A 27935-nucleotide genomic window follows, 5' to 3' on the forward strand; every position below is an offset into this window, starting at 1 on the left:
TCAGTCTCTCACTCTCTCATTTGCCTGTTAAAGATGTGGGCCACCAACTGCCTAATGACCAGCAAACTGTAACCTCTTGCAATACTCCTTGAGGCTACACCATTGTAGAGCAGAGCAAGCAAATGACCATCTGTGAGAATTATGTGCTTCTACCAATCAGAAAAGCAATACAAACCCTTCCTGAAGGCTCTCAACATTTGGGCTATAAAAGTGATTGGATGTTCATGGTAAATTGACTCACAAATGTGAGTTTTCAGCAATAATAGCCACTGAATAATATATAATGTGCTGCAAGTTATTCGTTCATTGAGTGTGCATAGCATGTGCTTTACTGTATATGCATGTTATGGGCCAATCTCGTTGATGGAAGCAAGAACAAGTTCATTTTACACTGCATAAACAAGGAAAACTATTAGGCAGAAATTCTAGATGTAATGCAGTGATGTAAAAAGCGTATGATGAATTGCAATAATTTTAAAGTTGCTCTCTGCAGTGAAGGAAATCAATATTCTAGGCCTATGGGCTGCTTAATGTGAGTATTGTACATTAGGCTTTTCTGTAATGATCAAATCGAACTGTCTCGATTCAGCCAGCCTTGAAAGCCCAGCACTTGGTCTGTATTGTTTTTTTTTCAGCTCCAATATTTCAGCAGTAATTCGTAAGGTACGCCAAAATCAAATCTCGTTTTTCTAAATGAGAACATTTCTAGAGGTGCATGTAAAACATCTTTTTTATTTAGACAGAAAACACTTGCTTGCTTTGTTATTGTCTCATTAAATGTCTTGCCTTCGAAGACACACAGCATAGCTGGTTTTTGACTTTTTTGCCCTGTCCTCTGCACAGCTGAAAAACATAAACACAGACATCTGTTCTACCAAATGAGGATGTGGAAGTCACTTGGCGGCCACTGTGTCACAGAAATGAAGGAACTCAACCATGATGTGATTCATAGTCATGTAAAGTCTCTCCATAGGAAAATAGGCCAGACTGAATGAAAGTGTGCTTTAAAGTCCCTGTGTGTCTTTTGTGATTGTTCCAAGCTGTCTGTGACAAGAATATGTGTCCCTTTACTGTTCAATTATTCATTAACTCTTTTTAATGCGCACTTACCATCTTCGGTGTGTACCTATGTATGCATGTTATACATTTTGCCATTCGTTTCAACATTTAGCATGCATGTGTGTAGAATGTCTGCAGAGATGGTATTTATAAGGTTGAGCAGGGCAGACCAGACTGGGTTAGTTGTAACACACAGGGTTTAAACATTCCCACACATGCTAGCATAACAGAACTTAAAGTATTTATAGTTGTCCTATCCGCACTATACAGAGAAACATTTATGCCAAAACTCAAAAATCTTTTGAAGATATTTACCTATGGAGAGACTTTACATCACCCTGAATCACATCATGCTTAAGTTCCTTCATTTCTGTGACACGGTGGCCGCCAAGTGACTTTATTTAACTGTAGCAAATTTCTTACTGCATTTCTTGCTTAAGTAAATAGTTTTTATTGGATATTAGCATTTATTAAAATGAAATAAATCTGATATTCTCTGTATAACAATATGCACAATTTTTAGAGCTATGCCATTCTATAACATTCATTCATTTTCTTTTCAGCTTAGTCCCTTAATTAATCAGAGGTTGCCACAGCGGAATGAACCGCCAACTTATCCAGCATATGTTTTTACACAGCGGATTCCCTTCCAGCCACAACCCAACACTGGGAAACACCCATACACGCTCTTTCACACACACATACACTACGGCTAATTTAGCTTATTCAATTTATCACATGGGAAACCTGGGTTGATGCCAGAAGTGGTGTTAGTGAGGCCAGCAGGGGGTGCTCAACCTATGGTCTGTGTGGGTCCTAACGCCCCAGTATATTGATGGCAACTCTATACTGCTCAGTGACCTTTCAGATGAGACGTTAAACCGGGGTCCTGACTCTCTGTGGTCATTAAAAATCCCAGGATGTCCTTTGAAAAAGAGTAAGGGGTTAACTCCAGCATCCTGGACAAATTTGCCCACTGTGTCCTTCATGGCCTCCCAACCAACCCCATATCATAATTGGCTTCCTCTCCACCAATCAGCTGGTGTGTGGTGTGCGGTCTAGTGCAATATAGCTGCTGTCATGTCATTCAGGTGGATGCTGCACACTGGTGGTGGATGAGGACATTCTCCCTATTTTGTAGAGCACTTTGAGTGTCTAGAAAGGAGCTATATAGATGTAAGGAATTATTCTTCTTATTATTAATCACTGTTATTATTAAGCAAACATTTGTATCAGAAAACTGTAATTATTGATGAAAATCATGAACTCTTGGTGGATGTTGCGCCCCAGTTTCCCCTACAGCACACCTGGAGGACCTTTTTTTTTTTTTTTTTGAAGAAACAGCATTACTTAGCCTAGGTGAGAGCGGGGACGAAAGTAACAAATCGATTTTCTTGAATCCCTGACAACATTTGATTTCCAGTCTATAACAGCACATTCAACATGCAACCCTTGATGAAGCTGCTAAATATTAACTAATTTTGGGACCGTGTCCCTCGGTTAGGTGGAAATTGTAGTTTTTAAGTGCAGAAAGTAAATAGCGGGTATTTTTTCCAAGTTGTGTTTCTCTTTTTATGTGACCCACATAAAAAAAACATTTTTTTTGTTTTTTTAGTGCAATAACACATCCTTGAGTTTGAAAGTTTAAATTAAAAGTAAATCAGGTTTAAATGGCAAGAGTTTGTGTAGGGACGATATTTATGTCCCTTTCCTAATATCAAACCTTTTTTTTCACTTCCACATTCATGTTCAGTGTTTTGACTCATATGTTTTATAGGATTAAGGCCTATTGCCAATAATAACTTTTTTTTGAATTCCAAAATTGTAGAAAATTGTAACATTTTGAATAGTTGGACTGCTTTTCGAACATTTAATGGAGCTGAAATGAAAATGCTGTTTAATTTTTTTGCAAAAATAAAGGGCAAAATATGTTTGCAATGAACATTAACAAGGTCATAGTCAGATTTATTTAAAATAAACAAAATTAAGCCAGTAAATCTAGCAAATAGGGCGTCCGTAGTGTATATGCATAAATGTAAGCGTGTGGATGTTTCCCAGTGAAGGGTTGCAGCTGGAAGGGCATCCGCTGCATAAAACATATGCTGGATAAATTGGTGGTTCATTCCGCTGTAGCACCCTCAGATTAATAAAGTGTCTAAGCTGAAAAGAAAATAAATGAATCTAGCAAATATTGTTGTGTTACTTTTTAAATCAGCCGTGTTACTCCCTGCAGACACTATTAGAAAACGACCCCCAGTGTTTGCCGCTAATCCGCCTAAAAACGTCATTATGTAATATGGTGAACATACCTGCTTGGATCTAAAATGTGAATGACGCAGATATGACGTCAGCAGGGTATAGTCATAAAGTTTAATAACATAAAGGGGTTTGGTTGCTGAGATACATAAAAGGCTACATTAAACACATTTGACGGCGTATTGATTGTTTGTATTGAGAGTTTTCGCAGTGGTGTTCTGAACAGTCAGTCATCTTTGGTAAAAACACTATTCAGCTAATAAGCAATCTAAAAGATCCACATTTAACAAATTATCATTTTAGTCGCTAATTTAAGTGTGCGTGTGTGTGTGCGCGCGTGCACGAAGGGCCTGATGTTTGCTACCACCAGGATTTGATGGCAGGTGTGTGGAATCGATTTTCCTTTTTCCTGGAATCTCAAGAGCACCCAGGCATTCATATGCAGAAAATAGGACAGATGGATGTTAGAGCTTCCCAGTCAAACAGAGCCAGTTGTCTCAGCCCATGTAAAACGACAACAGAGAGATGCTCATGTCCTGCCAGCCCATGAATCATTGATTAATGCTTCATATGTGCCGCGTTTAACAGTTACAAAAACGAGTCCACCCGAAAATGGTTTTAATAAGCACTCATGATTCAACTCAGAGCCCTGTTGCAAACATTTGCTTTGTTGTGATTACCTCCCATGTGTTGTGCCTGGCATCAATGCACTGTTGGCAGCAATGCATCCATTGCCAGACGAAGTTGTTGCTAGTGATAGCTAAAAATGCCAACAACAAGGGAGCAAACAAGGAGATTGAAGCAGTTTTCATTTTAATGGGGAGAAAACGTCTCAGATATTATTTTTATAGATATGCTGTATTGTTTAATGTAATGTATAATATAGCCTAATTTATATTTAGTCATTATACGTAAATGTATTATTTCATATCAAGTAGGCCATTATCGCTTGTTCTTCCGGAGTTTTTTCATCCTCTTTTATAATTATGGGAAGTCTGCCATCTAGTGGTTGAAAGGTAGAAAGATTGTTGAGTTGCTTCGTTAATTATGTCCGCTTTTAGAACTTTGAATTCCTTCTGGTTTCAGTGTGATTATTTAGTATGTACTACATTGTGCATTTATAAGTAAATTAATAGTTGTATTAATTTGTTTTATAGCTTGTGATTCACTGATGGTTTTCGAGTCGCATTGTGGGACCTTGTGTCTACACCGTCATCTTATGGTGATAGAGGTAAGCAGTTTAATCAGCTGTTATTGGCATTATTAGTTGTGGGTAATTAGAAATTGTTTGGGTTGGTCATGTTGCTCAATTGTAAGGCAAGCAGAGCAGCGTTTTGTTGTGGCCATTGTTGTTAATTTCACTATTAGTCCATCACTCCATCAATGTTTGCTTGGCCTGTTGGCTAATGTGAACTGTTTGATAAAAAATTAATTTTATCAGCTTTATGTAGCTTTTATACACCTACACTGGAAAAAGGCACAGTAATAATTTATCACAGTTTGATTGTTGACACAACTACTGTCCCATCTAACATATTGAATCAAATGAGCAAGTGTTTTGTCATTCTAAGTTGCTCATTTGACAACTCACTTGTTTGTAAAGGCATTGATTTGATATAAGCTCAGCAAACCTGCTGAAAAAAAGCTGAAACCCTTCTAAGCTGGTAGACTGGTTTTAGCTGATCGACCAGCCTGGTTTTTGAAGGGTTTTTGGCCATTTTCAGGCTGGTTTCAGCCATTTCCAACTTGGTCAAGCTGGTTTTAGCTGGTCATGTCCAAGCCTAATCAGCTAAGACCAGGCTGGAAATGACTGAAACCAGCCTGGAAATGGTCAAAACCCATCTTAAACCAGGCTGGTCGACCAGCTAAAACGATCCAACCAGCATGTGTTGGTTTACGCTATTTTTTTCTGCAGGGAATCCTCCCAAAAAATAAACATGGTTTTACTGCAACCAATCGATCATTCAATGTTGGGCCTAACCTCAAATTAACCATGATTTTGGTATAATCTAACTATAGTTTAACCCTAGTGTTTGCATAAAACGTTGTTTATTTCATAATCAGTACCCAAAAAATGTGCTACAGGTAAATTGAGAATGTATGCAGGCCCTCTGAACAGTAATGGGCTGGAATAAACTTCACCCACCCACTCACTCTTTATCAAGGGTTGCCACAGCAGAATGAACCACTAATTACTCTGGCAATTGTTTCACAGAGCGGATATTTTTTACCAGCCACAACCCAACAGTGAGAATACAACACACACTCCCATTCACACACTATGGCCAATAGTATCTGTATCCAGCCTTTATGATGCAAGCTGAGATTGCATCGCTCAGAGAGTGACGTCACTGTGAGTGAAAGGGTTAGGGGTGGGGTTAGATAAGCACATTAAAAAGCATTGGATGCAGCTTAGATTGCATCTGCACCGAGTCTGCTCCTTCACTATAGGCAATTTAGCTTATCCAAGACAAAGATTTGGAACAACTAAGGTTGAGTAAATGCAGGGTGTAAATTACAGGGGGGTTTGACCCCCATTAAAAGAGAAAGAAAGGATGGGGGGGGGGGGGGGTACAGTGAGAACTAGTTTGCTCTGATCTGTATTTGAAATAATAATGTTAATAATTAAAAGAATAGGCAATATATACAATTGACCACCCCATAACGGTTCATATCATTGTGGATGCATAATCGCCCCCCTGATCATCAATGCATAATTCCAATCCTGAGTAAATGGTAACTAGATTTTAATTTTGGGGTAAACTAGCTGTCCTTTATTGGATCTAAAATATAAACCGAGGTCGAAATTGTTCTTTCTCAGCACACACAGCCTACATCTCTTATTAGAAAACTACCCCCAGTGTTTGCCGCTAATCCGCCTAAAAACGTCATCATGTAATATGATGAACATACCTGCTTGGATCTAAAATGTGAATGACGCAGATATGACGTCAGCAGGGTATAGTCATAAAGTTCAATAACATAAAGGGGTTTGGTTGCTGAGATACATAAAAGGCTACATTAAACACATTTGACGGCGTATTGATTGTTTGTATTGAGAGTTTTCGCAGTGGTGTTCTGAACAGTCATAGTCATCTTTGGTAAAAACACTGCTATTTAGCTAATAAGCATAATCCACATTTAACAAATTATCATTTTAGTCTCTAATTTAAGTGCTTATCTAACCCCTCACCTAACCCTTTCCCTCACAACTTCATTCACCTGCAGCAGGGGTGTCAAATTCAGTTCCCGGATGGCCGCAATCCTGCAGAGTTTAGTTCCAACCTTGCTTCAACACACTTGGCTACCTGTAGGTTTCAAACAAGCCTGAAATACTCAATTAGTTTGATCAGGTCAGGTGTGTTTAATTAGGCTAAAAACTAAACTGTGCAGAGCTGCGGCCCTCCAGGAACTGGATTTGACACCTGTGACCTACAGCATGTCACATGTCTTTGGACTGTGGGGGAAACAAGTGCACCCAGAGGAAACCCATGCAAATTCCACCCATGCAAACTCTACACAGAAAGGCCTCCTGGTCCAGCCGAGACCAGAATCAGTGACTGTGCTGCCTTGGAATAATCCCAAAATACAGAATTATTTAGTTGTCTAACATTCAGGGTAAAACTGTCAGTGTTGTTAAGAAACCACAAGATGGCACTGTGACACAACAAGCAAGTTTATTCTTGCTTTTCCCTGTCCACATTTTTTTGAGCTGTAAGGTGTGTGCGTGTATGTGTTTGCTCGAGCCTTATATAATCTCCCGTTAGGCTTTAGTTTTGTTTTACGAAAGCCAATCAGCTTGAAATCTATTACTTTTCACAGACAACTATAAAATAAATACATATTCATATAATTACAGAGAGCTTGTCGGGGAAAAAAAATCTTTATTTATTTATTAATTTATATATTGATATGTCATAATCTTGACAATCCACTAAATTTAGATTTTGCTCATTTAATAACCAAAATATCATGTTTTGCTATCTGTTTTTCATGTTATGTGTTTAAAAATTGCATTTATTACGTTTAATTGATGATATACTGATATCACGTAAGGATGTTTGTCTCTATATTAATAGTTCTTTTTATTAGTAGCCGTTTTTAAATTATGTTCAGGATTTTGGTTTCAAGGTTGCGGAATAAACCTCACACAAAATGAATAGAAAATCAAATTTGAGTTTGAGCTATACAGAATTAGATAATTTAAATGTTAAGCAGCTCCTTTCAATGACTATTTGTTTAAAGAAACACAACTACACTTTGTAAAACTTGTAGGCCTTTTGCACAACATTCAAGGAGAGCGCTATCATAATGTGTGCGATTCATAACTTTCTGTTCGTCTGTAAATTGATTCCAGACATGCAAATCAGAAAACCTTCACACATCAAGAAAATTATTTATCTCTCTTTTGATTAAATTCAGCGTGTGTGTAAGAGGTCTCTAGTGTGTTGCTGTACAAGGACAAGGCCCCATTCACAGCTCATAGCAGATTAACTGTGAAAACAGAGCTGCAAATACATCATTTCAAGGCTGTTTAAACAAGAGTCTCATCTCGAATCAGAGCTGAAACACCTTTAGCACTCGACGAAGAGGTTGTCCTCGTGGGGTTTTAAGAGGCTGTGAAAGAGGTTATATAAGAATTTTACAAATAAAGAGAAATGACAACCAGCTGAGATGACCTTCCTTTTGAGCACCCTTTAAACAGGATGTAAATTACGAGAAAGTTTCAAACTAAATACTTGATGCAATTTGCCGTCATTCTATACGATGACATTTTTCACACATTGTTATGCTGATCTTGGTCAAGGTGCAACTTTTTCCATTTCTGTCAACTGTTCAGTCAATTGTAATCTAATGGTAATCTAATGTAACCAGGTTTTTTGTCAACCAAAATTAAAACTTCTTGAACAATAAAACCTTTTTATAAAAAATATTTTTATTAAAATAATTATTGACTGTAATTAAAATATAAACAAAGTGTGTTATTTGACATATATTTCATTTAGAATTTATTTTTAAATAAATGAAATAAAAATCTAATTAAATACAACAAAAACCAATGTTTAAACTTTTAAATTATGATAAACACACACACACAATGGTATTAGTGCTTTATGAGGACTCTCCATAGGTGTAATGTGTTTTATACATTAAAACTGCTTATTATATATCGCACCCCTACCCCTAAAATCAAATGTAAAGAGCACCTATGATGAAAATCATCTTTTGGGATGATTTTCACAAATGATACCCATTTCTTTAGACAAGTTAATGTCCTTTTAAACCACCAATACCAGTACAGGGGTTTCCTCCAGGCACCCCGGTTTCCCCCACAGTCTAAAGACATGCGATATAGGTGAATTGGATAAACTAAATTTTATGTAGTGAACACTACCTGTTTAAAGTCTTGCCGTCTATCCAAGTTTAAAAACAACAAACAATAACTTGACTTCTAGTCGATCATTTGATATCAGAAGTGGCTTGAAAGGCAATGGCCTCTAGATTACGCTTATTTTACCAAAATATATATGATCATTACTTGATTTTTAATTATTTAATTAGGACAGTAAGGTCTGACTTTGCTTAGACAAAAGTCTTGTCACTTAACAGAAATAATGTACAGTATAAAATATAAAAAATATATCATTGTGTAGTGGAAAAATAATTCATATTTTGTATGACTCCCGTGAGCTTGGACGACTGCATTCATACATCTCTGCAATGACTCAAATATCTTATTAATAAATTGGACCACTATCACTTATGTTCATGTCTGTTGACTGGGCTGGCCAATTCTGGAGCACTTTGACCTTCTTTGCTTTCAGGAACTTTGATGTGGAGGCTGAATATGACAAGTAGCTCTATACTGCTGAAGAATTTGCCCTCTCCTGTGGTTTGTAATGTAATGGGCAAATGTCTTGATACCTTAGGCTGTTGATGTTGCCATTCACTCTACAGATGTCTCGCATGCGCCCATACTGAATGTAACCCCAAACCAGGATTTTTTCTTCTCGAAACTTAATAGATTTTTTTCAGAACCTTGGGTCCATGAGATTCCAATAGGTCTGCTGCAGTATTTGTGATGATTGGGATGCAGTTCAACCGATAATTGATTGGAAAAATCTACCTTCTGCCACTTTTACAAATGATCAACTAGAAGCCAAGTTATTATCTGTTGCTCTTACAATTGGGATTGATGACAAGACTTTTGTCAGGTAGTGAATGTGAGAGTGTATGGGTGTTTCCAAGCACTGACTTGCTGCTGGAAGGGCATCCGGTCTGTAAAACATATGCTGGAATAGTTGGTCATTCTGCTGTGGTGAGATGAATTATCAATGAGTTAGTACTACTACTAATGTATGAAGTTCATTCATTTCAAACTCTGATTAAAACTGTCTGGAACTATATATTAAACGGCCTTCCAGCCAATCAGAATCAAGCATTTCACAAAGTTTCTTTCGATAATTGAAATAAACCCAGGCAAACTCGTTCTGTAAGCGCAGGTAACATTGTTGTCTTTTTCTTGCAGAATGAATGGTGGAACCAGACCATTACATATTTCACAGGCACTGATATGACAAGCACAATAATAGGGGCGAATTCATTTCCATTTATTCGCCGTGTTATTGTGTTTGATAAAATGAATCTTTCTAGCAAATAGGCTCCAAGTCAGATGTTGTGTTCAGAGAGGTGAATTTATGTCCAGGCAGCTGCTCCATTATGGCCGCTGTCAGCTCTGTCTTGCTCTTCCTCCGTCTCTGGCGCTTTCTCGTGTTATTGCTTTCTCATGTGTCGGAGCTGAATTTCCCCCTTTCTGAGCCGCTCATGAAGGCATTAATTGGATAAGGGAACACAAATCAATACCCGGCAATGATCTCGGTCATATATATTAATCAAAGGTAGATTTCTCAGCTCAGACATCTCCGCGAGATGATTACAAGTCTGTGGGGGCACGAAATTTCCGTCTGCGTAATAACAAAGCATCCAGCTGTCAATGGAAGAAGTCATTTAGAAATGTTAATTATCTAGTAAAGCATGCATCAAGAGCTCCGCTTGCACTTTGGTTTGCTTTCCAATATCTGTGGCGTAATTTCTTTTCCCTATATTTTACCTCATAATCCTGTGTTTACAGCCTGCAGCCTTTATTTATAATTCAGCGCGGATTCTCACTTCTAAGTTTGCAGATGTCAGAAGCTCAGTAGGGGCTCCCTCTCTGCTTGCTCGCGGTCTCTTGTGTTTATGCATCGAGCTCACAAACAAACACTGGTTGGTGGGAGGATAATTTCAACTTTTACACCCCCCCCTCTCTTCAATGCAGCACGTCAAATATTGATTTTTTTCTCTCCCCCTCTTGCTTCGGCTGGATGTGAAACGTTGATCGCCTTTGCTTTTCTTAGAGTGTCTGATAAAAGTAAAGGGTAGTTGGGTTGGACTGAATCAAACCCCTCCCTTTGCTGTTTCCTCTCATCTGGGTGGTGTTTGAAAACTTGATCCAAACAAAAATGTAATAATTGATGTTTGGTGGAGGCTGAGAAACTGGGAGCTGCTTGGCTTCGGTTTTTAAGTGCCTGGTGAGTTTTTCTTTTTTATAGGCTATGTAAATTTAGGTTGAGTTATTGCCTAGCTGCTCTGAGCCGGGGCTAACAGTCCACAAGTTTCTGTCTTTCTCATTCTGCTGCTACTGCTATTATCATTCATTTTCTTCACTAGTGTAATGAGAGAATTGCTGGAGAAAACTTTTGGTTTTTATGTCTGGCCCACTAAAAAAAACCTTTTCCCTTGTCTGTATTATATTATTAAAATATTATTCAAAATTATTCAAAATAAGTATGGTAAAGTGGCAGCATGGTGGCGCAGTGGGTAGCACAATCGCCTCAAAGCAAGAAGGTCTGATCTGGTTTGAGACCCTGCTAGGTCAGTTGTCATTTCTTTGTGGTGTTTGCATGTTCTCCCTGCGTTCGCATATTGATGTTTCCCAGTGATGGGTTGCAGCTGGAAGGGCATCCACTGTGTAAAACATATCCTGGATAAGTTGGTGGTTTATTCCGCTGTGGCAACCCCAGATTAATAAAAGACTAAGCCGAAAAGAAAATGGATGAATGTATGATAAAGTGAGCATGATTGGGTGGCATGGTGGGTAGCACTGTGGCCTCGCAGCAAGAAAGTCGCTGGTTCAAGCCCTGGCTGAGTCAGTTGGCGTTTCTGTGTGGAGCTTGCATGTTTTCCTCGTGTTCACATGGGTTTTCACCCAAAATTCCAAAGACATGTGTGAATTGGGTAAGCTAAATTGTCCGTACTGTGTGTATGTGTGTCCTGGTCCTCCAGGTTGTGGGTTGAGTGTTGAAATGACAACATAGGCTCATTCTGAAAACGTAGCCCTATATACATTTCTGGAGATTGCGAATTATGTATCCAGAGCTATGTATGGCTGCATTTCATCTTTCAAACGAATGCTACTAGGCGGTATCACGCCGTTCCTTTTCTCGATTACCAGCTGATCGTTTACCTGCATGTGGACGGCTTTCTCGCTGTTACCAGTTTGTCCAGTTAGCTCGCCATGTACATCGGCGGACTTGAGATGCAGAATGGAGTTGACTGTGACGACAGGGTTCGTGTCCGGTGAAGAAAGGTGGCAGAAAGCAGGTAATAAAAAAACAGAAGGCAAGGAAATAAAATAAAAAAGTAAATAACAAAGTTAGAATGTGGTAAAATCTGAAAACCTGGTAAAAATTAGGCGAGGACTTTTCTTTTTCTGGATTGCTTTTCAAAACACTGTGATTAGGTTTAGGGAAGGGAGTGGGCGGGTCAATCTGTGATTTTCAAAATACTATTGGTTGGGTTTAGGGAAGGGGGTATTGGTTGGTTGGTCAGTCAGTCAGTGAGTTGGTCAACAGCAGCCTCTGGTGGATATACGTGAGAATGCAGGTGTGAATGGCACTCGTGAGACAAATTTGAGATCTGAAAAAGTGTACACAGTGGCCTCTGGCGGATTCGCGAAAACAAAAACTGCAAAAAAAAAAAAAAAATACGTAGCTCCTGGGATGTATTTTGCTCTCTCCAGAAATGTAAATAGGGGTACGTAATCAGAATGAGCCTGGGTTGTAAAATGAGTCAAACATTGTAAAAATATCAACTTCAATATAAACAGCCCTGGGAGTAAGTTAGATTAAGTAAGTAAAGTGAGCACGATTATGGTGCTACAAGACACTTCCACACTGAGCATGACACTAGTCTATAAAGCAAAGGGAATTAAAGTTGAATGGGTCTTTTACAATTTTAGTGCAACTGAGTTAGCTCAGTGATAACCCTACCCACCACTGCCCCCAATAAAAAAAGAGGACGTTAAAATATTTAAAGTAAGTCAGTATTGATAATCTATTGCTTTTAGACATCCTAAAACACTGAAAAAATTAATGAACATAAAGTCTCAAGCCAATAAGGTTCCAATGATTGCGCCCGTGCTTTCATGAAAGAAAGGTCAATTGTAGTTGTTGTACTGTAGGTTAGATGTTAGACTGAAAGGGAAGTTGGAAAGGGAGAGAGAATTTGTTTTCATATATTCTATTGTTTATTGTAATCATTTCTAAATTGTTATAAACATTTATTAGAATTTTCACATTTTGAAGGGAGAGAGTGTCTGCATCAGAGATGCCCAAACTAGGGCCTGCGGGCCAAAGTTGGCCCATTGTGACCTTTGATGTGGCCCACCATCAGTATAATGGAGAGGGCTGGGACAATCAGCTAATGTAAGTACTAATGTAATTCTGTTATAAATAAGATTGTTTTGTTTTTACTGTAATACAGTCATTATTATAAGTAAAAAAAATGTATTAGTTAATATAGAGCAATGTTTTCTAGTCATTTTTAAACATTATTAGATAAATACCCAACTATATTTACCTTGCCCACTAGCCTCAATCAAGTTTGGTTTTCGGCCCTTCATAAGAAAAGGTTTGGGCACCCCTGGTCTGAAAGATGTTTCTATTATGGTATGGAGATTCGGATGGAGGATTGTAAAGAGCATGGAATAAGCATATGTCATTTTTAGTTTGACGGATCTGATTGTCAATTTTGAGCCAGATGAGATTCTTTTTTTTAATTTATTTGATGTATTTATCGACTTCAAGTTTGTGCCAAATTATTATGCCCCCTGAAGCTCTACCATCATTAATTTTTGTAATGTTTTTAGATGAAATGGATAATTCACAGTATCCTGGGGGACCAAGAGTGACCTCATCAGTTCTGCGCCATGTTTCCTTTAGTATTATGATGTTTGAAACATTTTTCTTAAAGTCCAAGGTGTTGACTTTACACCCTAGACTAGATGAGTTAACACCCTGAATATTTCACAGTGTGATCGTCAGCTGTTTCATTTGGTCAACAAACAATTTTAATTAGCAATCCATATAAACCTTTAAATACCTAAATATCATCTACAGTCATTTATGTTAACAAGATTATCTAGAGTACAAGCAACTTTGAGAATTTTATTCACAACTATTCCATCAGCCATGTGCAGATTAAACTGAGCATGTGTTTAATCTTTCTCAGATTGGTGCTGTGTGTGTCCACTGGCTGTTTTAGTGCTGCAGTGTAGCTCAGTTTTTCCTATTCTTGTCTGTGACCGCTGGGCTTTAGAGCAGGCTTTTGCTTTGTCCAGGTGTTTTTATCCTAAAATGATGATTGTTAAATGTACAGTTTATCCTGATCTATTATTATTATTATTAATTGGTATTTTAAATTATTATTATTAATAATATTACTATTATACTTTTTACCACTTGTAGTATTAACTGCGGTTACTATGTTTTTCTGTATATATGTATGTTCTTTTTAATGTAAACTTGATAAATGCTTTGGCATTACATTTATAATATTTGTCATGCCAATAAAGCAATTATTGAATTAAATTGGGGGAAGGGGGGGTAATTTTTAATGCATAGCCATACTTTGTGAATAAAACTTATTGCCCTTGATAAATAAGTAGCCGTTTCATATGTCACATTTAAGAACACCTGACTTCAGAAAGTTTGAAAGCCCGTAACCTGTTGTCATCTGCCATTAAGTGTCCAAAACGTCCCTTTGATATCACAGTTTGTGCTGATTAAGTCTCCTCTGCACCTATAATGAAAGCTCTCCATCACTCTTCTTCTTCAAGTCCTGACTTGACACGTTCTGAGTTTGTTGTGTCAACAGATGCGGCGATACGGCTGTGGAAATGAGGGAGAAAGAGAGCCATCTTCTGCCTTTATTGCCGTGCCATTCCGGCTTCTCCACACATGGAAGTGAAGCTGTTCTTCCGTGGCCATTTCTCTGACTCGGCAGAGCTGACCATTGTCATTTCCCAGCCTGCGTCCGAGGGGCCATGAAAAGCCTGTGAGGTCCGGGTAATAACCTTCAGAAAGGCTGTGATTGCACTTCCATTCTCCGCTGAGACCCGGGGCCATAACCATCAAGACGGGTGAGCGAATGGCGATGGAGACAGGGTTTGTTCCAAGAGGGCCGATTAAAGAATATAGCCGAGGGGTTTATGTGTACGTGTGAATGTTTGTGAGGTCTTAGCTCTATTTAGACCCCCGAAGCCATTAGTGACAGTTTCTCCGGGCCTGGGATTAGCGTCTTATGGCAAGCCAATTTAACGTTTAATTCACAAACCATATCTGTATACTAAACTACTTTCTATTTTCATACTTCTTTCCATTTTTATTAACTATTAGTGCTTATTGTTCAATTACTGATATGTTTTTTTTTAGATATGTTTAAGTTAAATATTCATTAGAAATGTTTTTTTTTACAAGATATTTTTGTATTTATTTACTGTTTTATAGTACTTATACATTAGACACTATAACTCATTTATTAGGTACTATATATATATGCAAATGAGCAATATCACACTCCTAGCAGTGCGATGTGGCTGTATATCAGTTTAGAATTCAGTACAAAGTTTTGTTGTATGTTTATAAATCCCTCCATGGCCTGGCCCCTGGATATATTTCTGAGCTAATTATTATGCACCAACCTGTGAGACCTAGATCACACTTAAAATGTTGGGGTGATAGAGCTTTCTCGGTAGCAGCTCCGAGACTTTGGAATGATCTTCCACTCTCTTTAAGAACATCTCAAACTTTTGAGTTTATTCAGAGGTCACTGAAAACACACTTATTTTCTTTAGCTTTTAATCATGTGATGTGAGTTTATGTATTCTGGTTTTATGTATATTTACATGCGTTTTATGTGTTTTATGTACAGCACTTTGGTAATCATTGTGGTTTCTGAAAGTGCTATAGAAATAAAGTGAGTTGAGTTGTATATCAGCACTGGTGTGTGTTGGCACAAGGCCGCAATAGTCTCCCACCAGTGATAATGTGCAGCCACATCGCAATGCTCCGAGTGTGATATAGCGTTTACAATAGTTTTATTAGTGTTTTTTGACTTTGTATGCATATCAACCTGTTGTTGGAGACCCCCAAAACCAAAATATGATCTTTTTTTAATGCATAATAGGGGTTCTTTAAGTACTTAGTTTAATTTTCATTAAGTACTAGTTATTTGTCACTATTGGAAAAATTATACAAGGTAGGATGTTAACAACAGAATAACTACTATAGTACAAAAGTATTTATCAGTCACAGATTGAATACTTGTCAAAACTCATCATAGAGGTCAATGGGAAATATTTATAATATGGTTGACTTTATTGTAAGATACGATTCCCTCTGTTATTGAACCATTATATTATTTTTGCTCAATAAACTCATAATTCACTGCTTTTTAATAGTTATTAAGGTAGTAGTTGGGTTTAGGTAATTGGTAGGATTAAGTTAATAAGATTATACAGAATATGTACTTTAGAAGTAGGTCTCGCCGGAAGAAGAGACAGTACTCAATGTGGTCTCCAGGTTAAATAAAGGAAATAGAATTACTAATAAACAACCAGCGTGTTAATACAGGTAATAAGCCACTTGTTATTAATGAGAATTAACTAGTAGGGGCGAACATGCTTTTGTCATAGCAGGTCCTCGCCTTTGGAACGCGCTGCTGTTAGAACTAAAAAAGGCTTTGTCACTGCCTATTTTTTAGTCTAAATTAAAGACTCGTTTATTTTCTAGGTCTTTTGAGGGGGTCAAAACGGTCTTGTCAGTGTGGTCAACTTAGGTAGTATCTTTTAATAAGGCAAACATTTTTCTGCTCTTTTAATGTTACACCTTCTATGCTCTCCTATTATGTGCCTGTTTTTTTATACCTATACCGTTTGTTTATTTTTTTCTTTGTAAAGCACTTTGTGCAGCCTTGTGGCAGTTGGAAACATGCTATATAAATAAATTGAACTTGAACTTGAATTGGTACTTAAACTAAAGTGATACCAAAATTTGGTACTTTAACAATACAGTTGTCACAAGTTGCTATTGAAATAAGTGATAGTACTATATCTGTTTAATATGAAGTATTAATATAATGAAAAGCTACTAGTTACTCCAAGCTAACCCAATAAGCACTATATAATGAATAAGTTGTACTGTTGAAAACTCAGTATTTAAAAGAAATATAGATACAAGCAATGTTTATAGACTAAATGTTGAAATGGCCTGCCACAGCTGTCCTGTATAGAAAGTGCTGACAGGTGCAAGAAGGACGGAAAAAGAAAAAGATTGAAAAAAAGAGCAGATAGAGAGTGAGAGATCTAATCCTAATAGACCAGCACAGACTCTGAACTCCTCTAATATCGTAAGGGAAAGTAAACAGTAAATGGGGTTTAGCTCCCAGCCGGACCAACTAACAGGAGCCACTGATAACTCCTCACCTTGACAGAAACCAGACACTAGCTCTCCTAAAGGAGCTGCTCGTGTCACATCTCAAGCACTTTAAAATCAATGAGAGCGGCTAATAGTATTAAAACACTGCAATAAAGCTTTGTTTTGCCAGCTTGTTAGTTACCCCTAGAGGGCAATGAAGGGATGGGATATTAAACTACATTGTCATAAATCTAATGCAAAGGGATTTTACTTATTATTATGGCTTTGGGTTGTCTCATAAGCCTTGTGTTGTCTTAAATACTTTGCTAGTCAAAAGTTTGGGATCAGTTCCCAAAGTTTTTTTTTTTTTTTAAGAAGTTTGATTGAATTTTACCTAGAAATTATCATGATTTTGATCTTTAAAAACTGTAATAAAAATAGTAGCTACAGTAAAAAAAAGTTTAACCTGGCTAACATTAGTTTCCATAATGTTTATGTTGAATAATCGTAAATTGACTTTCTCAAAATTCTCTGCATGTCACTTCACTTTTTATGTTTTGTTGTTGTTGGTAGTGGTACTTTTTAGTATTAACACCATATATTATTAAAATGTGGTAGTTTACTGTAAAATATAGCGATGTATTTTAATGGTAAAATTGTGGCAACCACGGTAAATTTTACTGTATTTACAGTAAAAACAGTAAATTTGCAGATCTTTTACGGTGTTATTTAAACCTGAATTTTCAGCATAACTACTGCAGTGTTCAGTGTCAAACGATCCTTTAGAAATATTTTCTAATATGATTATGATGATCTGCTGTTCAATAACTGCTTATTATTATTATTATTAATATTATTAAATTATCATTATAATTTCACTGAAAACTGTTGAGCTGCATCATATATTTGAGTTACACTCAGTGTTACACTCTCAGAGAAAATGGTACAATGTTGTACCAAAGAAGGTACAAACCTTTGTCACTGTGGCAGTACCTTTTTATGGAACAGAATTGTACCTTAAGACAAGAAAACAAATTTGTACCATTGAAGTTTGTACCTTTAAGGACATGATTTGTACCATGGAAATCCAAATGTACCCTTGATTTTTAAAAGCTGCAGATATATTGTACCTTCATCTTTTCTGTACCATATAAGGTACAACTTTTACAACGGTACAAAACTGTTGCTTAGAGAACATTATTTGTACCACTATGTACCTTTTTCCTGAAAGTGTATAGATCCATTCAAAAGCATTATTAAAATATATTTATTTATATTCATATTATTATAATATATTTTACATTCATTCAATGTAAAAAAAAAAGAAATTATAATTCAGATAAATGGTGTTGTTTTCCTTTCTTTAATTCAAAGATTCCTTAAAAGCCAAATGTATCACAGTTTCCACAAAAAAATTCAACATTTTTAACACTTTTAAATATTAGAATTATTATTAATTTTTAAATATCAATAATAAGCAATCATATTCATAACAGAGCAGTGCATCAGCATGTTATAATAATTTCTAAAGAATCATGTGACACTGAAGTCTGGAGTAAATATTCAATTCAATTCATGTTTATTTCTATAGCGCTTGTGTCAGTAGCTTAACATAGAAGTTGTAGTAAATTGAAACTGTGTCAGTCCAGTTTTCAGAGTTGAAGTTCAGTTTAGTTCAGTTCAGTTCAGTGTGGTTTAATATTCATTGCTAAAGGTCCAAACACTGAAGAGCAAATCCATTGATGTGCAGCTCCACAGGTTCCAAACCAAGCAAGCCAGTGGCGAGGAACAAACTTCACCATTTGACGAAGTCAAGGAAAAAAACCTTGAGAGAAACCATCCAGGCTCTGTTGGGCATGACTATTTCTCCTCTGGTTAAACTTCTTGTGCAGAGCTGCAATCTACATATACTGAAACTGATCCCAAACCTTTGACCAGTAGTGTATGCAATATTATGCATATAATGCCTAAAGTTTACTCATATAAAAAAGTTTGGACAGTCGTAGGAGTCATCATTTTGTCCTCAAGAAGGTTAAACGTTGTAATTTGCAGTCGGATGGTTGTCATTTGGCTGGATATGGCTCATGTAGCTGCTTGCTGTATTATTTCTAGCCTGGGAGAGAGAAGGCCACTGATCGGTGCTTTATTGTAGTGTGTGACTAAGTGGGTGGGTTGAGACTGCACAGTTAATGGGTTTAGAGAATCCATGTAGCGTGGCCAACACTCCCCTGCCACGCTGCCAGATGAGTGCATTGGCTCCAAAATAGCCTGAAAACAGATTAATCAGGATATTATTTTAGCAGCAATTAAAATAAAATCTATTTTAAGTAAAATTGTTTCATGTGTATGTTATATATATATATATATATATATATATATATATATATATATATATTTGTTATATGTATGTATGTATGTATATATATATACACACACACGCACACACACACACACACACATATATATATATATATATATATATTTTTTTTTTTTTTTTTTTCTGCACACAAATTTATTAAAAATACAAATAAAAATCTGAAAAATCAAATCACATGTACATAAGTATTTACAGCCTTTGCCATGAAGCTGTTAATTGAGCTCAGTTACATTCTGTTTCCCTAGATCATTCTTAAGATGTTTTAGCAGCTTAATTGGAGTTCCCCTGTGGTAAATTCAGTTGATTGGACATGATATGAAAAGGCATATACCTGTCTATATAAGGTCCCAGCGTTGAAAGTGCATGTCAAAGCAAAAACCAAGCATGAGGACAAAGGAATTGTCTGTAGACCTCTAAGACAGTATTGTCTTGAGGCACAAGGCTGGGAAAGGTTACAGAAAAATCTCTGCAGCTCTGAAAGTTCAAATGAGCACAGTGACCTCCATCATCTGTAAGTGGAAGATGTTTGGAACCACCAGGACTTTTCCTAGAGCTGGCCGGCCATCTAAGATGAGTGATCTGGCGAGAAGGGCTTTAGTCAGGGAGGTGTTTAATAACCCGATGGTCACTCTGTCTGAGCACCAGCGTTCTTCTGTGGAGAGAGGAGAAGCTTACAGCAGGACAACCATCTGTGCAGCAATCCACCAATCATGCCTGCATGATAGAGTGGCCAGACGGAAGCCACTCCCCATCTGGAATTTGCCAAAAGGCATCTGAAGGACTGTCAGACCATAAGAAACAAAATACTCTGGTCTGATGAGACTAAAATTGAGCTTTTTGCAGTGAATGCTAAGCGTTATGTTTGAAGAAAACCAGGAACCCCTCATCACCAGGCTAATACCATCGTTACAGTGAATCTTGGAGGTGGCAGCATCATGCTGTGGGGATGTTTTTCAGGGCAGGAACTGGAAGACTAGTCAGGATAGAGGGAAAGATGAATGCAGCAATGTACAGAGACATCCTGAATGAAAACCTGCTTCAGAATGCTCTTGAATTAAATTTTTACAGCATGTCTCATAATACTTTTTCGTCTGGAGAAAGTTTTATTTGTTTTATTTCAGGTTGAATAAAAGTTGTTTTCAATTTTTAAACACCTTTTTAAAGTAAAAATTATTATACAGAACAAACCATCATTATACAATATCTTGCCTAATCACCCTAACCTGCCTAGTTAACTTAATTTACCTAGTTAAGCCTTTAAATGTCACTTTAAGCTGTATAGAAGTTTCTTGAAAAATATCTACTAAAATATTATTTACTGTCATCATGGCAAAGTGTGTGTGTGTGTGTGTGTGTGTGTTAAATTATTAATAAATAAGAATTAAATTTTGTGCAAGTAAGATGCAATTGCAATTTTGTCCTCTCAGTGGCACTCTAACATAACATATTCCATCTTTTATAGTTAAATACTTTAATTGTTTTGTGCACAGTATTATTTTATTACTAAACTCTAATTAACTTTAATGGCATTTTATGCTACTTCTTACCCTGTGTGGTTTAAATTATAAATAGTAATTTTAACTAGTATTAGTCCATTGTTTGTGTTGCCAAAAAAATCTGCATTTGACAATATGCACTTGGCAAAGTACATGAAATCAGCATGAAGTTAATGCACTCCCTGCTGTTATTGTTTTGCCTCAAATATTGAAGGCTGTGAAATAAACAGTGATAATATACTGTCATTGTCATGAATTTCCAGAGTTTTCATAGAAAAACACAAACTCATTCTCTTATGATTTGGACAGTTTTTTCACCTTTGGTTTTTAATGTTTTTTTCACTCACAAAATGGTTTTACTGCACAGAAAGAGCAGTTTTCCCCTCTATCTTGTAGTGAGACACTAACATTGAATTATACAGACAGAGATCAATGTCGTGATCAATAAATTCTCCTATCTGCGACCGGTAGGAATAGGTGTGCAAGGGTAGAGGTGTAGGAGGAAAGTCTAAACTCTGTAATAGTCGTGTAATAAATTGTTTTCTAGCAGCACTCACACTGCCAGACACCCCTCTCTCTGAAACCCTCCGAGACGCTGTCTGCATAACCTATTACCATGTGGCAATACTTTTAAAGGTGCTGGTCTTTATAGGGTCAGCAGGAATACTGTTTGCAACCCAGTTTGATTTCTGTAATGTGATATATTTTGATGTGAAACACTTGATTTAATTGCTATTATATAATAAAATGTAGTCTATCTGAGTTGGAGTTTGCTAATACAATGCTAAAATAGCTATTAGGCCTGGTTGGCAGTAGTAACTACATTTGGATCAAATTATATATTAGCCTATTTGCTAAAAATATTCAAACATGCTTATACTATGATAATTCACGATAGAGTACTTGTTAATTTATGATAGCACACTGTTAAACATGTTAGAAACGCATTAGTGAAAGGCTAATTTATGCTAATAATCACATGCAAGCAACATGTGCCATGAGTTATAGCATGCTAATCCCAACAACATGGTAACGTTGGAAATGTCCAAGTAACATTCAGGTTAGCACAATGCTAAAATAGGCAACATGCCAGAAACGTTATGCCATTTCTGTCTACCATAGAATACACTTGTAGTGTGAAAACTTCCAGTACAATTCCCAGCAGTGCTGTAATATGCTATCATTGTGCTTAATATATTAGCTATGGAATGGCTTGGGGGTGATATGTACAAGCTATTAATAAGCCAATACATGCTAACAGTCTGCTAAAACATGTAGAAACATGGTATTAGTGCGTTAATGCTTTGAAACATTTGCTAATGAGATATATTTTGGAGTGAAACATTTTATTTAATTGCCATTATATAATAAAATGTAGTCTATCAGAGTTTGAGTTTGCTAATACAATGCTAAAATAGCTATTAAGCTTGGTTGGCAGTAGGCTGCATGGCAAAAGAAGAAAATAATTACACAGAAAGAGCAAATAATCACATTTGGATCATATTATGAATTAGCCCATTAGCTAAATATGTTACAAACATATGATAGTTCTCGCTAGCTCGTTAATTTTTGATACACTGTTATAAACACATTAGTTAAATGCTAATTTATGCTAACATAATCACATGCAAGCAACATGTGCCATGTGTTTAAGCATGCTAATGACATGGTAAACATGCTGGAAATGTCCAAGTAACATGTTAATTCAGGTTAACACAGTCCTAAAATAGGTAACATGCCAAAAACTTTAGCATATGCCATTTCAGTCTAGCGTAAAACACACTAGCAGTGTGGTAAAACTTCCAGCAGTGGTGTAAATATGTTATCATTGTGCTTAAATATATTAGGATTGTGGTGGCTCATGATAAAAACATGGTATTATTAAGCTAACACATGCTAAAACATGTTAGAAACATTGTAGTAGTATATGTTAATAATCTGTAAAGCCCACTAGAAGTGTGGTAAATCATGGTGAAATATGCAAGTAACCTGCTAAACCATGCTATAACTGTATATATAAATGTTAGCCATTTTCTAAATTATGTTACAAAATGCTAACACTGTATTGACTCATCCCTGCTAAAAAATCCAGCTTAATCCAGCCTAGGATGGTTGGCTGGTTTTATCTGGTTGACCAGCCTGGTTTTAGAGGGGTTTTGACCATTTCCAGGCTGGTTTCCAGCCATTTCCAGCCTGGTCTGGTCTGGCTGAGAGATGACCAGCTAAAACCAACTTGATCAACCCAGCCAGGCTGGGAGACCAGCCAAAACCAGCTATGTCCAGCTTAAACCAGGCTGGTCAAATTGGTTTTAGCTGGTCATTTTCCAGCCTGACCAGCTAAGAGCAGCCTGGAAACCAGCCTGGAAATGGCCAAACCCCCTCTAAAACCAGGCTGGTCGACCAGCTAAAACCAGTCAACCAACCTAGGCTGGTTTAAGTTGGATTTTTCAGCAGGGGTTAGTTGCAGTGTTAAACATTCTGCTAGAAATAGGCTAGTGACACTCAGGGAACACGAGAAGCTTTCTATAAATTTCCCAGACACCCGAGCAACTGCCAAACCTTTTCAAGTAGCTTAATTGAAACTTTAAGGCTTAGTTAGGTTATGCTAGGCTAGGTTTATTTTTTTATCATTAGTTTAGTTTAGTTTACTGTCACAACATAACCAGCAGGATACACTTTATCTGCCATAATATGAGCAGAGTTAGCAAACAACTAGCATATTGTTTTTTTCACTTTTCCTAATATTCTTGTTTTGTTTTGTTGCATGCTAACAACCAACAAAGCAAAAACCCAGAATCTGTTATGGTATGCAAAGCTCCTGAGCTTTCTACAGTATGTCTTTCTTAAGCCACAAAAGAAAGAGTGAATATAGCATAATTTAGGTATCTACAAATCAATACCTACACTAGTCATAGCTTGTGTATAAACTCTCAAGCCATCTGTGGACTACTAAAAGCTAACTTTGTCCAGCTTCCAGGGATGTTGCATTCACTTCTGTGGACTGGTTTAAAAGGCATTGTGAATGCAGGAAGCATCCTGAATGTAGGTGGGAGGTCACTGAAAGGTTCAGTCAGAGAGAGACAGCACTGTTCTGATGGGAAATAAGTGAAAGAGAGGGGGCGAGAGACCTACAATGAGGGAGCCGTGGGGAAAAGCCAGTGACTATCCACTGGCTGCTGGACTTATAGTTGGGTGGTTTTACTTTAAGATCACGATTTGCTTAGGACATCGAGCTGCAACCAAACACTTTCATTGCTTACACTCTCAGAAAAAAAGGTGCAAAAGCAGTCACTGGGGTGGTAGCTATTTAGGGTACTTGCTTGTATCAGAAGGTGCATATTAGCACATTAAATCTCAAAAGTTTTACTATTGTACTGTTTAGGCTTATGTAACTTTGGAGTTTCAATATATGTACCCTTTAGGTACAAAAGTATACCTTTTTAAAAGGTACTGCCGCAGTCACCACTTTTTTATTTCTGAGAGTTTTGGCCAAGGAATATGCAGAATTTTTAAATTAGATTATATAGATTAGATATTAATGATTAGATATTAATTAATAATATTAATGATTAAATATTAATATGGCATTGTTAGGAAACAAGTTATTTGAATGAATTGTTTGTTTTAACTGGACCTTCTAAATGAACCTGTCGAACCAGTTCATTCAATTTAATTCAGTTCTCATGAAATGCTTTGCGTCTTTAGTACTAACACATGCCGGAGACCCCCTCTGGCTCAAAATAAACCAATATCTTGAGTTATTCAGTTACTTGAACAGTACACTGACTCATCTGCTGTAAAAAAAAAAAGAGACCTGATGAGGATGATGAGTGCAAGCCGACTGTCTGTTCTCTCTCAGCACGCTCTCTCACTGATTGTGTGATTCAACCTGATTAAGGTCATTTTTATTTTACAGTATATTTTGTAAAAGCCAATTAAACAAGGTAAAAAGTAACTCATGTTATTTTTTTTAAAGAAACTCAAATAATATTACTTATTTTTAAAAGCAATGCATTATATTACGTTACTTGGGAAAAGTAATATTATTACATAAAGCATAACACGTTACCCACAATACTGGGTACAATGCTTCTGTAGTTTTAAAAAGGATTATCTTCTCTATTGTTCTGACCTCTAAACAGCACTAATGTATATAAACAAAACATAAGGATCATAGCACAAACTGTAATGCAATGAATAACACCTGTTGATAACACATATTGCTAAACATATGGTTTGCACAGATTACTTGTGCACAACAGGAAACAGCTGTTTTTCCCCCTTTGTTTCAGCTATACAGAATGTGAAAGTAATTCCTATAGTACTGTGTCAGCTTTATGCGTCTTTATCAGGGGTGTTTAAATGATTTTATGTAATCAGCATTGTATTAGAATTATATACATAATTCACTTCATATAGACCAGGGATGTCCAAATTCGATCCTGGAGGGCCAGTGTCCTGCACATTTTAGTTCCAACCCCAATTAAACACACTTGAATAAGCTAATCAAGCTCTTTTTTGGTATACTAGAAGCTTCCAGGGAGGTGTGTTGAAGGAAGTTGGAGCTAAACTATGCACAGGACACCAGGACGGAGTTTGGACACCCCTGGTCTATTCATTCATTCCTTTTCTTTTCGGCTTAGTCCCTTTGTTAATTTGGGGTCACCACAGTGGAATGAACCACCAACTTATCCAGCATATGTTTAACGCAACAGATGCCCTTCCAGCTGCAACCCATCACTGAGAAACACCCATACACACTCATTCACACACTTACACTACAACAATTTTAGCTTCCCCAATTCACATATACCACGTCTTTGGACTTGTGGGGGAAACCAGAGCACCCAGAGGAAACCCATGCGAACATGGGGAGAACATGCATATTTTACACAGAAATGCCAACTCGGGTCGAAGAGGGTCGAACCAGCGACCCTCTTTCTGTGAGGCAACAGCACTACCTACTGAGCCACCACGTTGCCCATCTAGATGAATTTAATGGCATAAATAATTGCCACATAAAATTAAATAGAAAATATGTACCTTTAATGAAACATTGGCAAATATTGAGAGCAGATATATAATATTGAGGCGAATATATATATATATAGAGCAGATCTTAAAACTTGTCTTAAATTTTTTAAAAATCACAAGCAAAAGCAATAATTTAATAAATCCAAATGAAGGTGAATACAGTAATTACTTAATTTGTATTATGCTTTTAATCAACTATATTTTTTTCCCCACCTTTTCCCTTTTAAAGGAAGTGAAGAAAGACGTAGAGAGGAAGAATGGATTGTCTCTTGGTGTTAAGAGAAGTGGTCAAAGATCAACAGGAAAGACATCTGACACATCAGCACATTTCACATATACACATAGTAAAGATTCACACATGCTTTTAGAGAAGCTTTGAACTACTCAGGTTTTGTGAATCGTCCCTGGCTCCACAGCGTCATACCTTAGTCTGGGGTTCATTATTAATGAGCATTTGAAAGTGGATCTAAAAGCCTTTGCAGGAAATTGCTGTTGGTAATCAGACTGAATATATTTGATTGCATTAGTGATCTACTCTCATTTGTGCAATAATAAGATAATGAGGCTCATTCAGATTGCTGTGTAGAGCATGCCAATGTGTACCTTTAGATTTTGATTTAATTTCATGTGGGGGGCATCCAAATTGATACTCAAATGATGTTGTAATTTGTAGACTGCTGATCAAAGATAATAAAATAATAATTGAAAAAATCTTTAGAAGTAGTTTGAGTTTACCAAGTTACTAAATATCTATTTCCTATGCTATATTTGTTTAAAGGGGTCCTATCATGCCTTTTCACTTTTTAATTTGTAGTCAGCCTGTAGTCTGTATAATTGGGCATAAAAAGATCTATGAGGATCAAATCTTGAGGGAGATATTTCATTTTATTTTACAACTCTTTTCAGGAATTACAGGCTCGCATGGACTATAACACTGTTTTCCAAAGTTTATGATGTCACAAAGTTCCCCATTAGAAGATAATTCAATTAGTATTTTTTATATTTTTAATACTTTTTACATATTATACATATATAAATTACTGACAGTATATGCAATACAGTACACTCCATCATGACAAGCATAAGAGTGTGGATTTGGGGGGGTCTGCTAGGCGACCATTAACCGTTTTTTTGAGAGGATGACAAACTGACAAAACATTGCTGTCACTCTGATACAAGCTTTATTTATGGGAAAATTACAAAGCACTGCAGTGTTTGGGTCATCTGTGCTTATCTGAGATAATTAGTCTACTGAAATGTGTATATTCCATACAAGCTGAAGCTGATCAGTCAATTCTTGTCACGTGACTCGCGGTACACTCTCGGAATTCATTTAACTGCATGTGTCTCGAAGGCGCGAGCGCGGGTTAGAGTTAGCATGCAAGCCACACACCTCCATTGGAAACAACAAATTAGTGAGAACTCTAGAAAAGGCGCGATATGCGAATGGCCCCTCAAAGGCCGCCATCATTTGAGATTTCCTATGTTGATCTTCTTGCACAGACATGCTGGATTTACCTGATTTGTTGACAAATAGGTCGTGGATCCATTCCTTGGCAGTTTGCTGGTCATTCACTGGACCTCTTAGCAATGAAACTTTCCAAAGACATCTGTTTCTTACTCATTTTGCTACTTGTGTGTTAAATTTGGGTGCTAAAGTGTCCGAGATGTAAGATGTAATGTTAATTTTTCAAAATAAAAGATTTTTCAAAATAAAAGATTGTTTAGACTCAGATAACAAATAAATAAATAAACAAATAATTAATGATTTCTTGTGCGGCCCGGTACCAATTGATCCACGGTATCGGTCCGCGGCCCGGTGGTTGTGGACCACTGTTGTAGTACACCCAAATGCAAAAACACGATTTTGTGAAGTGCAATTTCTGCCATGAAACTCTATGCGCGTGCAGGCTCAAAGGCCACTTAATGTGCTCCTGCGTCATTAACTACATGGTGCAGGAGATTGGTTGCTGCCAC

At 36.9% G+C, this 27935-nt stretch overlaps 1 long non-coding RNA gene across 2 annotated transcripts in view; it reads left to right on the plus strand.

The window, feature by feature from the left end:
* LOC147834015 (uncharacterized) overlaps positions 1-26376 on the plus strand; it is a 262202-nt gene extending 235826 nt beyond the window's left edge. Inside the window, exons 1-5 of one of the 2 annotated variants that reach the window (XR_015507946.1) lie at positions 3454-3698; positions 4473-4546; positions 12942-13061; positions 14512-14776; positions 26188-26376. This is a non-coding gene — a long non-coding RNA (uncharacterized LOC147834015). Of the gene's footprint in view, positions 1-3453; positions 3699-4472; positions 4547-12941; positions 13062-14511; positions 14777-26187 lie in introns of those variants that run through there. The other variant, XR_015507945.1, reaches the window with a different exon arrangement.
* Positions 26377-27935: the final 1559 nt, after the last annotated feature.

Source organism: Danio rerio, chromosome 14 (genome assembly GCF_052040795.2).
Source record: "Danio rerio strain M-AB ecotype USA chromosome 14, GRCz13ab, whole genome shotgun sequence".
NCBI classification, from domain to species: domain Eukaryota; kingdom Metazoa; phylum Chordata; class Actinopteri; order Cypriniformes; family Danionidae; genus Danio; species Danio rerio.